This window comes from Gallus gallus, chromosome 7 (genome assembly GCF_016699485.2).
Source record: "Gallus gallus isolate bGalGal1 chromosome 7, bGalGal1.mat.broiler.GRCg7b, whole genome shotgun sequence".
Taxonomy (NCBI): Eukaryota; Metazoa; Chordata; class Aves; order Galliformes; family Phasianidae; genus Gallus; species Gallus gallus.
Window position 1 is genome coordinate 33,094,977 of NC_052538.1, and position 12,086 is coordinate 33,107,062.

General features: G+C 41.2%; 1 long non-coding RNA gene across 1 annotated transcript in view; it reads left to right on the forward strand.

The window, feature by feature from the left end:
* Positions 1-1,567: 1,567 nt before the first annotated feature.
* LOC121111264 overlaps positions 1,568-12,086 on the forward strand; it is a 70,095-nt gene continuing 59,576 nt past the window's right edge. The window contains exon 1 of the long non-coding RNA XR_006939928.1: positions 1,568-1,617. This is a non-coding gene — a long non-coding RNA (uncharacterized LOC121111264). The remainder of the gene's footprint in view (positions 1,618-12,086) is intronic.

Below are 12,086 nucleotides of genomic sequence, written 5' to 3' on the forward strand. Positions count from 1 at the left end.
ATTTCAATAATATATCTATAAATATGAAAAAGTTGGCACTTTCTTTGACATATATGGCTATTAATTCATAACTCTAAAAAATTGTATCTTTCAACTTGTCACTTTAAAGCTTGTACAGTTTATTACAGTAAGTAACCTGTGTTGGAAATTAGATTTTGAACTTTAGCAAGGAGATAAATAAGCTTGTGGACATAGGAGTTATGGAGAAGATACCTAGATATAGTGCTAGAATAAAATTGCATGAAAAGATCACTTACTCGAAGATGATAATTTCAGAGCTCCCTGAGGATCACATTAAGATTGTGTATAGGAAATGGGTTTTAGCTTGAATTCCAATAACTTTAATTCCTAGAAATGGTTTTATTTCAGTGCATCTGTTTTCTTGGGTGGGTATTCTTGCCTCATTTCATAAGCCTATCAAATATCTTAGCAGTGCACAATTTCACTAAAAGGTGAAATTTACTTCAGAAAGACTCCCAAATATTCATCTAGACCATACTTTGTTCTGTCAATCAATCTGGGGAAAAGAAAAAACTGGGAAATCTTCATATCTTTGCTACACAGTTTATGACAACATTGAAAGCAAACCCATTTCTCAATTGGCCAACCAAGTGGTGGGGAAGCAAAGATGCTGCTTGATTAGTAGGTTTTGCTGTGACCCTCTGTGCTTGTTCCCTAACAAGGAGCTTTAATCTTTATCATTGTGCCAGAGAATTGTTTCCTTTAGCAGTACCAGGGCTTGGATGCTACCTGTGGAACATAAACCCCCAGCACCCATCTCCTGTCCCAGCTTTATGATTTATAACTTTGTTAACCAGGCAGGTAAAGGGAGCCCAGCTGGCTTTCACCCTTGCTGTATCTCAGAGGAGCTGGCTGTACTGATTCTTACTAGCTAAAATGTCTTTGGGAAATTATTTATTTTATGAAACCAGACTGAGAGAACTCTACAGAAAGAAGAAAAGGAAGAAAAAATCAGGTTTTGAATAAAAGTGAATAAAACTTCCAGAGCTCAGAATCAATTCTGTGATTCCTATCAGTGATAATCTTTAACAGCTGAGTGCGAGCAGCTGGTGTGGGCACCTGAATGATTAGTCTGGAGGTGAGAGCCAGAGGAAAATGCTTAGCTGTAGAAACTGAAGGAACCTCCCATGGTAGTGATTTGAGATGCACATATTAGGGAGGAGATAGGTGGCTTCTACTGTGAGCCAGGTAATGGACTAGAAGACTGCTTCCCCAACCATAAGAGCATTTTTACCTGGAGGTGAGGGTATACATGACTATCGTGACAAGCAGAGGTTAGCGTGTTGGCCAGCCCTGGCAGGGGAATGACAACTGCCAGTCTCAGTAGATGTACATACTTCAGTCTCACTTGCCCATTTAGGTGGCTTAGACTGAGTTGTAGACTTTCATGAAGTGCTATGAAATGCACCCAGGTGTAGTATAGAAAACCTTGATGATAAGCTGGGTGTTAATGAGACTGGGGACCTAACACACCTGAGACAGCACAGGTGTTTTCACTCGGCCTGACTGCAGGAGGTTATAAAAAAGGAGAGCTGGGCTCCTCCCTGGACAGAACGAAAGGAGGCAAGAGAAGAAGAAATGGTGCTCATTTTTAAGGTAAGAACGCATACTGGAGGTGGGAAAATGAAGTTGTGGTCGTGCGTTGAGGTAGGCTTGTGATCTCTTTGTGTTTAAAAAGCAGAGAGTGAGGGGAGAATTTTCTCTTTGTGTCTGGAAAAGGTTTGAAGTGGTTGGTCTTGTGGAGGTTCAGTGCCTGAGCCTTAGTGTGGCTGTTTGCTTTAGTTTCTTTAAGTAAATCTCTTAAATGTGTTCTTAAATAAGACAAGAAAATAAGGCTGTCTTAGGGGAGTTAGTGTGCTTTCTTGTGTGCTTATACTAAGTGTGTGCTTAATTGTTCTTCTGGTACTGGCCAAGGTACAAAGAAAGCTGCTCTGGATGATTTCTGTAAGCTGAAATCCCTTCTTTTCATATACTTATGAGCAAGGCCTCCTCTACTTGTGTGTTAGCTGGTGGGGTTTATAAGATGGAAGAAAATGCCTTATGCAAAATTATTGTAGGTGTGGACCTTTGCATGCAATGTGTGTTGAAGAAACCATAAGTGCTTTTTAATGCTGTTTTATAGAAGAGGAGAGGCCTGCCCTTAGCAAGTAAGAAGGGGAGCATGGAAAGTATCTGCTTCTGGTTGATTCAAACCCCATAAATGCAATGAGTCAGGTATTTTGCTGGCTTCCAGGATAATGGAAATAAGCTAAAATCAGCTCAGCTGGAGAAATGATACCTATCTGCTGGCTGATCCTGTAATCATGGAGAGCTGATCTGGATGGGACTGGTTGTATGCCTCTGGAGTGGAGAGTAGGGGAGGCAAGGCACAGGTTCCAGCATGGGAACGGTTTGAAAATGAGGAAGGGGAGTTGTAGAGTGTTGAATTTCTTCTGGGAAGAAGGGTGTGTGCATTGTGGTGAGAGCACCAAGAGGTCAGGCAAGAAAACTGTAAACACCTCTGTGATGAGGCTGCTTCCTTCCCTCTTTGGTGCTGACCTCTGCCCCGTTACCTCCTGGTGAGAAGAGAAGTGAGAATTAAAACCTGGTACCCACATATCTGGGGGTGTCTGTGTCTGTGATGCACCTGCCAGCCGGGTTGGGGCTGAGCTGCAGGTGTTTGTGGCCTGCACGTGTGTGCTGGGGAAACCTTGGTTGCTGTGGGAGACAGCCGAATGTGAAGTCTCTTCTACCTATTTGCTTCTTGTGGTCCCTAATTTATTGCTGTGCAATAAATTCCCCTTCTTCTCCCAGAAGTGAAGAGCTGTGGTTTATCAAACTTTATGTTCTTGTAATGCCTGCACTGTATTTCTAAGTCTAGTCTTCTGTCTTAATTGCATGCCCAGCTGGGAGGGGAAAGAAACCCTTTTGGTTAGTTGATTAGTAATTTAGACTCTGGTGATATGCTTATTTAAGAAATCTGTCTGAATTATATATGTCAAATGATTCACATGAAAGCAACATCAAGTGAATCACATATAAAAATGACATAATTGCTATTAAACTTAGAAGCCATATGTGTGGCTGAGGAAACTACTTTATTGGCTTTAGTAACTCTTATATTTCTTCCCAAAGCCAGTTCTGCACTCGTGAACAGAGAAGGCATGCTTGTGTGTAGGAAAATAGCCCTTGCATGTGTTATTCGGGGTAATAGCTGCATATTCTGCCAATATAGGGGAAAAAATGCAATTTCAAGTGTTGGGAAACTGAAAGAGGGGTCTGTCGCATTTTTTTATATCAGCAAGATTAAACAGCAGCTTTAGCAATATGTACCATCTGAGATTTTATTGCTATCTGTTATTTTTAGTGCTAGGAAGGAGATTAAACGAAATCCGGGATTATTTCAGCCAGTGTTAAACTTTTTATTGCTCATTTCTACCATCAGGCTGGGGGCCTCATGGAGGTGGGCTCTCCTTTGCCAACACTGGGATGGTGCAGTTCTGCCCACACCTCGTCTTACAGGAAATTTGAATACAGCAAAAGTAAATATGGCTAATAATGCAGCTAATCTTTTACTTGGCAATACTTGGTCCTCAGAAGTGCCTTAAAGTCTATTATATGCTGAACTTCACATATGCAAACTGTATTTTACATGTTGCTTAGCACCCATGTAGTCCCTAGACCACAGGCTTGCGTCACTTGCTTTGATGTTTTGGAACTTATTTTTTCTTTGAAAGATGTCTTGACATAAACCTAAACTGATTAAAAGTTTTGCATATCTTTATCAATAAACCTAAACTGATTTAAAGTTTTGCATATCTTTATCAGAAGATTAAAAAGGCCTTTTTTCTTGAGTTTGTGTTGAATTTCATTTTTTACATTTAACAAAAACCTTAATGCAGTGGGTTTGATGCTTGTTACTGATGATTTCTTCGTGTTATTCCTTTTTATAAGGTGGTGCCTTGTATTTTAGCCACATTCCCATGCACATTGATATATGCAGTAAGGAGGGCTTAAGGTGGTGGCACTGATGAAAGACTGTGGCAGCATTATTTTGCAGTCAATCTTGGTATGAAAGAAAAATTCTGCTCTTGCTTCTGCAGGTTTTGGAGATCCTGTTGGTCTTTGGGTGCATTTTGTGGGTTTGTGAGTATGCTGGTGTGAGCCAGCAGGTCTCCCACGATGGGGAGGATGGAGCAGTAGGCAGCTGCTTGGACAAGGCTGCCCAGGCTATCAGCACAGAGGGATGGGGCATCTCTTTAGCTTATGTGATGAGAAGAAAGCACCTTCATATTTTCTGTGCTTAGTAGCTGATAAATAGACTTCCAGAAGCTACTCCTTGAAGGCTCTCCAGCGTCGTGTCTTTGTAAGCTGTGTTTGTCTTTGCAAGCTGTATTTGGTTGTGTTTGAATAACATTCCCTGTGTTTTGGGTAACCAGACTATCCCATGGTCTGTTCCGTGTGTGTACTACTTCCATGGTGAGTGTCTCGCTTGTTCTGGCGGAGCGAGTGAGTCAAGAAAGCGGGGATTATGTTGTCTAATGGTGCTCTGAAGTCACTGATGTAAGAGGAATGAGTTTGGGCTGGAGTGGCCAGTGAAGGACTTCTGCAATGGGAACAAGAACTTGGTCTGTAAACAGCCAGTGCTCAGAGCCTGCTTCCCTGAGGCTGTGACTCACTGTCCCCGTGCAGTCCCAGCATGGGATCCCCAAACAACAGCAAAAAAAGCACAAAAAACCCTCTCTTCCCCTCCCCCCCCATTCCTTTCTATGGAAGAGGTGGGGGGCCATCCTGCAGCTCTGTGCAGGATCTGACCTGCAGGCAGGGAGCTCCTCATTGAGAACATTATATCTAAGAGATGCTGGCTGTTTGGGTAGGACCATCACTGAACTTGTCATGAAACAGAAAAGGCATTTCTTCCAAAAAGGAAATGCAACTGCTTTGCTTAATTGTTTTTAAAAAAAAAAAGATAGAAGAGGAACACCAGGTCAGGTTGGGAGCAGCAGTGCAATCAATGGTCCTCACTTGTAAGCTTTCCAAACAGAAACGTGTCTGAATGGAGACTTGGTATCAAAGGTCGTGAATCTTTTTTGATTTTTGGGAGCTCTTACTCATTTGTGTCTGAATTCAGGTTCAGCGCTGAGTCATTCCTTCTGCTCCTCTTCCCCCAGTGACTTTCCAGGCTGCTTCATTTTTCCCAGCTATGCGTTACTCCAGAGCAAGTCTGTGCTCACCGCAAGCAGTGAAAACAGCTTGTGACTTCCTCGGGAAGAGGAGGATGTGCTCTGTGTGCTGAGCCCTGATGGCAATACTCCTTGGAGAAGCAGCTCAGGGCAAGGTGTGGGAGAGATGGAGCATCAGTGGAGCCACACATACTGATAGGTCCCACTGAAGGGGAGACTGGGAAACATTTGTGTGCTAGCTTTCCTCCAGCACTCAGTTTAGCAAGGCAGAAGGCTGAATGGGGCTGAAAGAGCCAGTGTCAGGAGCCACGCTTGTGTGTTTTGTGTTTTCACCTTGTTTGGTATTGACACAGCATGGAATAGCATGAGAGAGACAGAGAGAAAAACGTGTTTCAGAAGAGGAAAGGTCCCCCTGTATAATGAAGAGTTCAACTGAAATAAGGGTAAGGGGGTGGAAAATTTCTTGCATGCCAGATTTCTTGCCACTTTCAAGCTAATCCTTTCAGTTCACTTCAATACAGTCACTGAAGTAGCTTAGAAAAAGAGAGAAAAAGATCTTTGATATGCTAGATCAACCAAAGTTTAAAAAATCTCTTTGTATATGCCATTTATAATGCAAATCTCAAGTTGGCATTTTAGGCTCACTTACTGCTGTTACTGAAGTACCTTGGAATACAAAGGCTGGAGATAGAGAGAGATCCCAAATGACAGAGAGCCTTTGATAGTCAAATAATAAGTTAAATAAAATTATATTAAATTTTCTCATTTCTCTAAATACCTTCTACCTCTACAGCATGTGTGAGGCAGAGAAAAACAAATATGAGGGTGAAGTTCTGAGTCCAGGTCTTCTGTGAATTTGAACTCTGGATTTGGCCCTGGCTTGCAGCATCCTGCAACTTTCCTCCTACCAGGCAGAAAACATCTGTGCTAGCTGTGCCTGCTTAGTGAGCAACCAGTTAAGTATTCTTCTGGAAAGAAGCCTAATTTTTTAAGAGTCGCTTTCCCAAATATATAACCTGATTTCTTCTTTCCCTTGTGTTCCCAACATTTAAGCACTGATTAAATGTCACCAAAGATAATAGGAGAAATGCTCATGACGGCCAGCCTATTTTAAAATAGCATGGGCATGCTTAAAGCAATAAGTAATTTTGCCTCTGTTACACAGTGTGCTTAATGCGTACTTAAATTAATCTGTAGGCAACTTAGATACCTCCTTTTTAGACTCAGCTCGTTCAAAGAGGGGGTGCTCTGGGATTTGCCCTGCTGAATTTCACTCATCTGCTCTGTGGGAAGTGGCTGTCAAAAGCTGTGCCCTCCTGCCCTGCAGTGCAGGTATCAGGATGGTCTGATCCACCTTTGAATTCCAGCGTTTCAGTGTTGTGAGGGCAGTGGGTAACCCAACCACATGCTTGGCTTCCAGACCTTCTCTCTGTGCAGAGGCAGGTTTCTCCGTGATAATTTACAACCTGGTTTGCACTGAACAGTCTTCTCACCGCAGACCTGCAGTGCAAAGCACTAATTGGAGGAAGTGGCCAAACTCCTACCATGTCCCCTGATGCATAAGCAGATTTGTGTTGTAACAGTGGTATCTAACATTGCTTTACAGCTGGAGCATCTGCTCATTGTGTCCCATGGAAGTCAGTAGGGTTCTCTGTAAGGTTGTGTTACACTTATATCTCAGCTATTCTAGTGTAGGTCTGGATTGCTCTGTTTATTAATTGGAATTGTCCCTATACTGCAGACATACTGAATAAGGAGATGTATTTGAGAAGTAAAATGCATCTGGATGCACGAACTGCTTTTCCTTTCCACCCCCTGCTTAGTGTTAATGTCCTCTGTGTCCATTGAGAAAATGCTATAATGTTAGAGCTGAAACATGGTTCAGAGAAAACACATTCTAGAAGTCAGAGTGCCAAGTTCATGTTTTTGTTCTTCATTTTTGCCACCATGTCTTTTCATGGTAAATATCACTGAAATCTTTGCGTCTGGATTTGTAGAAAGCACGACTCTTCTGTGGAATCTGGGAAATGATAGGTGAAAATGTGTCCTCTAACTAAGCTGTTACTGATTATCTTGGTGCAATGTACAGATTAAGAGCCTGATCTAAAGACCACTGGGGTCAATTAACTGAAGTGGACTTTGAATCAAGTCTTATGAGCGATCAGAGTATGCTGCAGTGGAGGGTTATGAGGACAAGCACAGCACACATTCCTCTCCAATAAACCTGAAATACTCCAGTTGAAATTCTGAAGTAGAGTTGGTTTTCTGACTTGTATTGAAAAACCTTAAAATGGTTACATAGGGGTTATTTTTAATATGAAAGATGTTCAGCTGGGGCCACAGATGTTAGATTATTAGTAGCATCTCAAGAAAATGACTTCTCAGGTGTAGGAGCTGGTATTTCAAGAGTTGCTTCTTTCATTTTTTCTGACAGAAGGGTGTCTTATCAAACTTGCTGCTTTTGAAAATTCTGTGATCCGAGTCCACAAGATTGCATATTTTCCCACACCATGGCAGTTCTATTGCCTATTTCAGGCTTTCATGGAAAAACTCAAGGGAAAAATATAAATAAAATATGCCCAAGCATGCAAGTCAATGATCTGTGTGTTAAGCCTATTGGCACATACAGGGCGATTTTATTGCATGACCTACTGGTTAAAAACATCAAAAATATTAGTCAAGTCATTTGAAGAACTGCTGTTTAGTGAGTTAGAATGAATGAAGTCTTTATTGAGTACATGCTTTCAGATTCATCGCCGGTTCTGTTCTAGTCATGCCCTATCCCAGTCTTAAGTGCCCCAGGCAGTCTTTTTGAGGACACTTGACCTGCCAGTCATATTTCAGAAACTACTGATATGGTACTTGCTGATTTAGTTTAGATTCCAAACAGGCTAGCTGCTGGATTACAGTCTAATGACCCATCAGATGCTAAAGGCAAAGGCTTAAAGTGCACTAGTGAATTAAGCCTCAACATTGTCTGAAGGGAAGAATTTATTATGTCATTAAATTTGATTTAATAAGTTTCACTTCTTTAGATGCATAGCACTAAGCAAGGAGTGAATGTGACAGATAACACTATTTTGGTTCTCTTCAGGTGAAGCATTGATATTTTTACATAGAGAGTCAAAGGATGTGATTTTGTAGGATTTTAGCTCTATTGATGGTTGGGAAAACTCTACATAGCTGGTTAACCAACCATGGAGGACTCAAACCAAGTTCACTTGAATACATGCTTCAGTTGGTAAATACATAGGAAAGTGAGGCTTGCCTGATCTGATGATACCCTTGGTGAGGTTTCAGGGGCTTTCCATCAAATATCAGATCCTCAGTGGTGCAAAGACGATAGCAGTAACTTATGGATGACACTGGGATTTAATGCAAAACTTAATACAAGCACATAATGTGATGAGTCAAATGCAGATTGCAGATTGACTCTCCGAAGGCTGTTAGAGCGATCTGAAGGAAAAATCTTGCATAATGCAAAGATCACTTTAAAGCATAAAAAAAATAAAATTAAATTAAACATTTGGTGTTTTAGCTATCTGCATATGTCTCCTAGTTGTGTTACAGCAACAGAAAAAAAGTGTTTATAAATAATAACAAAGATACTTCAGGAATTCTGCCTGTAGCTTTTGTCACTCTTCCTTCATAATATCTGCACCTTCTGAGTTCTTCAAGATGTCTTTATGTTGTGGAGGTGATCGCATTACTGTAAGCTTTTTACTGCTTTCCTGATAAGCAGTGCAATATGTGGTTTTACCGGCATTCTTTCATATCAGACAGTGGGATGGTATAAAAGTGTGTATTTTAGAGTTTGAAAAATCAATTTAAATGTGGTTAGATTGTATTTTTAGTGAATTATGTACTTTATTGCAAATGTTAAGTTGCACTGAGACATCTTGAACTGTATATATTTATACGGCAGCAGGTCTGGGATTAAGATTTTTTTATTAGAAGATTTTAAGTACTTAATACAATTCGTAATCAAAGGGAATATTTAATATTCGAGTCTCAAAATTAAAATTGACCTAATGGGCTGATAGTCTCCATGAATGGAAGAGTCAGTTCTTCTCCTAAAATGTGATAGCTCCTCTTTCTGAGTTAAAGAAATGATTAAAGGTCACTCTGATTTATGTTCATGCACAGTGCCACTTTTTTCCCTCCTAGCATGCTTAGAAGGCAGTGTTCATTGTTCTGCTGAAACTCCTTCCCACTGTAATCTGTATGAGTTTAAAAATGAAACAAAAAAAAACCCATATGCACACAGTCATATTTATCATTAGGCTCCTAATGTAAACCACACAATCCAGCTGACCACTGCAAGGTCTGAATCTTCCCGATGAGCTGCTGAGGAACTAAAGCCTGGAGTTCCTTACAGCTCCAGGAGATCCAGAAGAACATCCAAAGAGTTTGCACCTCCCCCCTCACTAAAAAGCTTCTAATGAGCGTGATAGTACTGAAGAGGCGGCTGTAAGTTGTCTCAGGCTGGTATGAAGCTCTGCTTTGCTTGGCTTTTGCTGTTAATTGTTTGTGTGTTGTTGCAATGGTTTCGTTTTCTTTGTTTCCCTCCACCTCTTAATTTGAATGAAAAGTTCTTCTGCGACTCTGACAAAAAAGTGGACTTCAGGACATGCCAGGCTGAGGAATCTCGATGTGTATCTACACAAATTTCACTGCTTAATTCTGTGTATTTGAGAAGGAAGTAGAGAATTGGACAGCTTAACATTTGCAAAATATATATGTTTAAGGCTTGATTTAGTGCTAATAACACCAATTTTGCAGTTTTAGAGGTTGTGATGTAGCAGAATTGTTTGTCAGCTTTCCTACCATCCTTTGGCACTGAGGTCCCTTCCAACCCAAGGCATTCTATGACATCTCATACTGATTGCACTTCATAGTTGCCCTCACCAGTGTACTGGGATCCTGCATCTCAGGAAACTCTCAGTGTTATTCTGCTGCTCCTGCCACGGCATGGAACTGCTTTGCAGAGGTTCAAATCCTGTTTATATCATTTATGAGACCTTCCAGGTGCCTGGGGTATGGTTCTTTGTATAAGTGGCTGATGAGGGGTTGTTCGTGGTGAATGGACCTATCCGGAGAATGAGGGGTAATGTTAGCTGGGGAGAAGGGTGATGAATAAAAGAAGAGAATAAGAAGCCACAGGTGGGCCTCAGCATGCTTCTCCTTTTGTCAGTCAAAAGCACTGAGGATCTTATGGAGGAGGCCACAAAAGCAGTAGAAACTGTCCCTCCCCCCTCCAGAAAACATCTGTATTTTAAAACATCCCACTATACCCTTTTTGGCTTTCAATCTGGACTGTGAAGATGAGAACTTGAAGTCAATTAAATCAAACTTAATTTTCTAGATGTGACTCCACGTAGTCTTGGTGTAACCTCTGTTTTGCCCCCTTGTCTGTACCAGGGATAATATTTAACTGGCCCATGTTGGTGGTAAGTAATTATTGTTCCCATAGTAGCCTGTTTTATTATTGATCCCATGTCTGTTCCTTGCTGACTTGGGCAATGCATGCTTCCCTGCTGTATTGTACGATGTGTTGTTAAAGTGTGTGCCACTGTGTGGCAAAGATGTGACAAACAGGGCTCCAAAGCTAGTGGAGCACTAAGAAATTACATGCACAGAAAAGGACTTTTTTTTTACCAACTTTTGACTGCACGTGTGCTTTCAGTAATGTTTTCTGGGGGAACAGTGGTTGTCTGAGGCTGCTGGAAAAGTGAGAACCAAAAATTCTTTTCCATGAGAAAAGTAGGCAAGTGAACAGAGAAAGCTGGACAACACTGTCATAGAATTACTGTATTATAGAACAGCTTAGGTTGGAAGGGGCCATTAATATTATCTAGTTCCAACCTCCCTGACATAGGTTGGGTTGCCAACCTCTAGATCAGGCTGCCCAGGATCCCATCCAACCTGGCCTTGACTGAAGGCCACCTTAAACTCTTCTTTGCCTTTTCAAAGCCTGTCCCATTTCAATCATTATTTGGAAATTTTAACCCAGACTTTTTTCCTTTAGTCTTTTAAAGGATGCGATTCCAAAAGCACTCTCAGCTTATGATTGCTTTGTAATGTTAGCTTGCTGGAAAGGAAATGGGTTTTGAGCAATGCTTCCATTTTACAGGAGACAAAAGGCCTGAAGAATCCCAGCTGGTCAAAATATATTCTAAATTTTCTGATAACAAAAAAGGGGGTCTATTCATGGAAATTTAAACCTACATACACAGGGCAGAATATGGTTTATGTATTCTGTTAATGTTATGTTAAATAGCTATTCTCTTTCCTATTGTGGAACTAATTCAATTTATATATATTTTTGTATATGTATTTGGTATGTTTTTTAGTAAACTGTGAATATGTATATGCTTATGTATGCTATATAGTTTCCCCTTGTGCAGTTTAGTTATTCTTGTGTGTGCATTTTTGGTAATGTCTTCAGGTAACTAAAATGTACTTAGTTTTACAAACCTGGAGAATCAATGAAAAGAAAATAAGAAAAAAACCACAGTAATTACTCCAGGTCAGGTAGGTTTTCAGTGCCAACCTGATATGATAGTGTGCATCAGCACCCTCCCTCCCCAGGTTTTCTCCTTCAGCCTGGCCATGATGCCCAAGGCCTTGCTCAGGTCTGGTAACATTTAAGGCCTCACCAAAGACAGATAATGACCACAGTGTTATCTCAAAGAGGGTGCTCAAAGAACTGATGGCAGATGCCTGGCTTAACAGCTGAGGGCCTGTTGAGCATGCATCAAAACTGTGACTGAGCCTGTCATCATACCCAAGCACGGTGCTCAAGAGCCCCTGAGCCCTCCTGCAGGGCAGCTGGCTGCATGACAGGATCTCCTCTAGAGCAGGGACCCTTAAGGTTACACCAGCCTCAGATATCCCTTACTC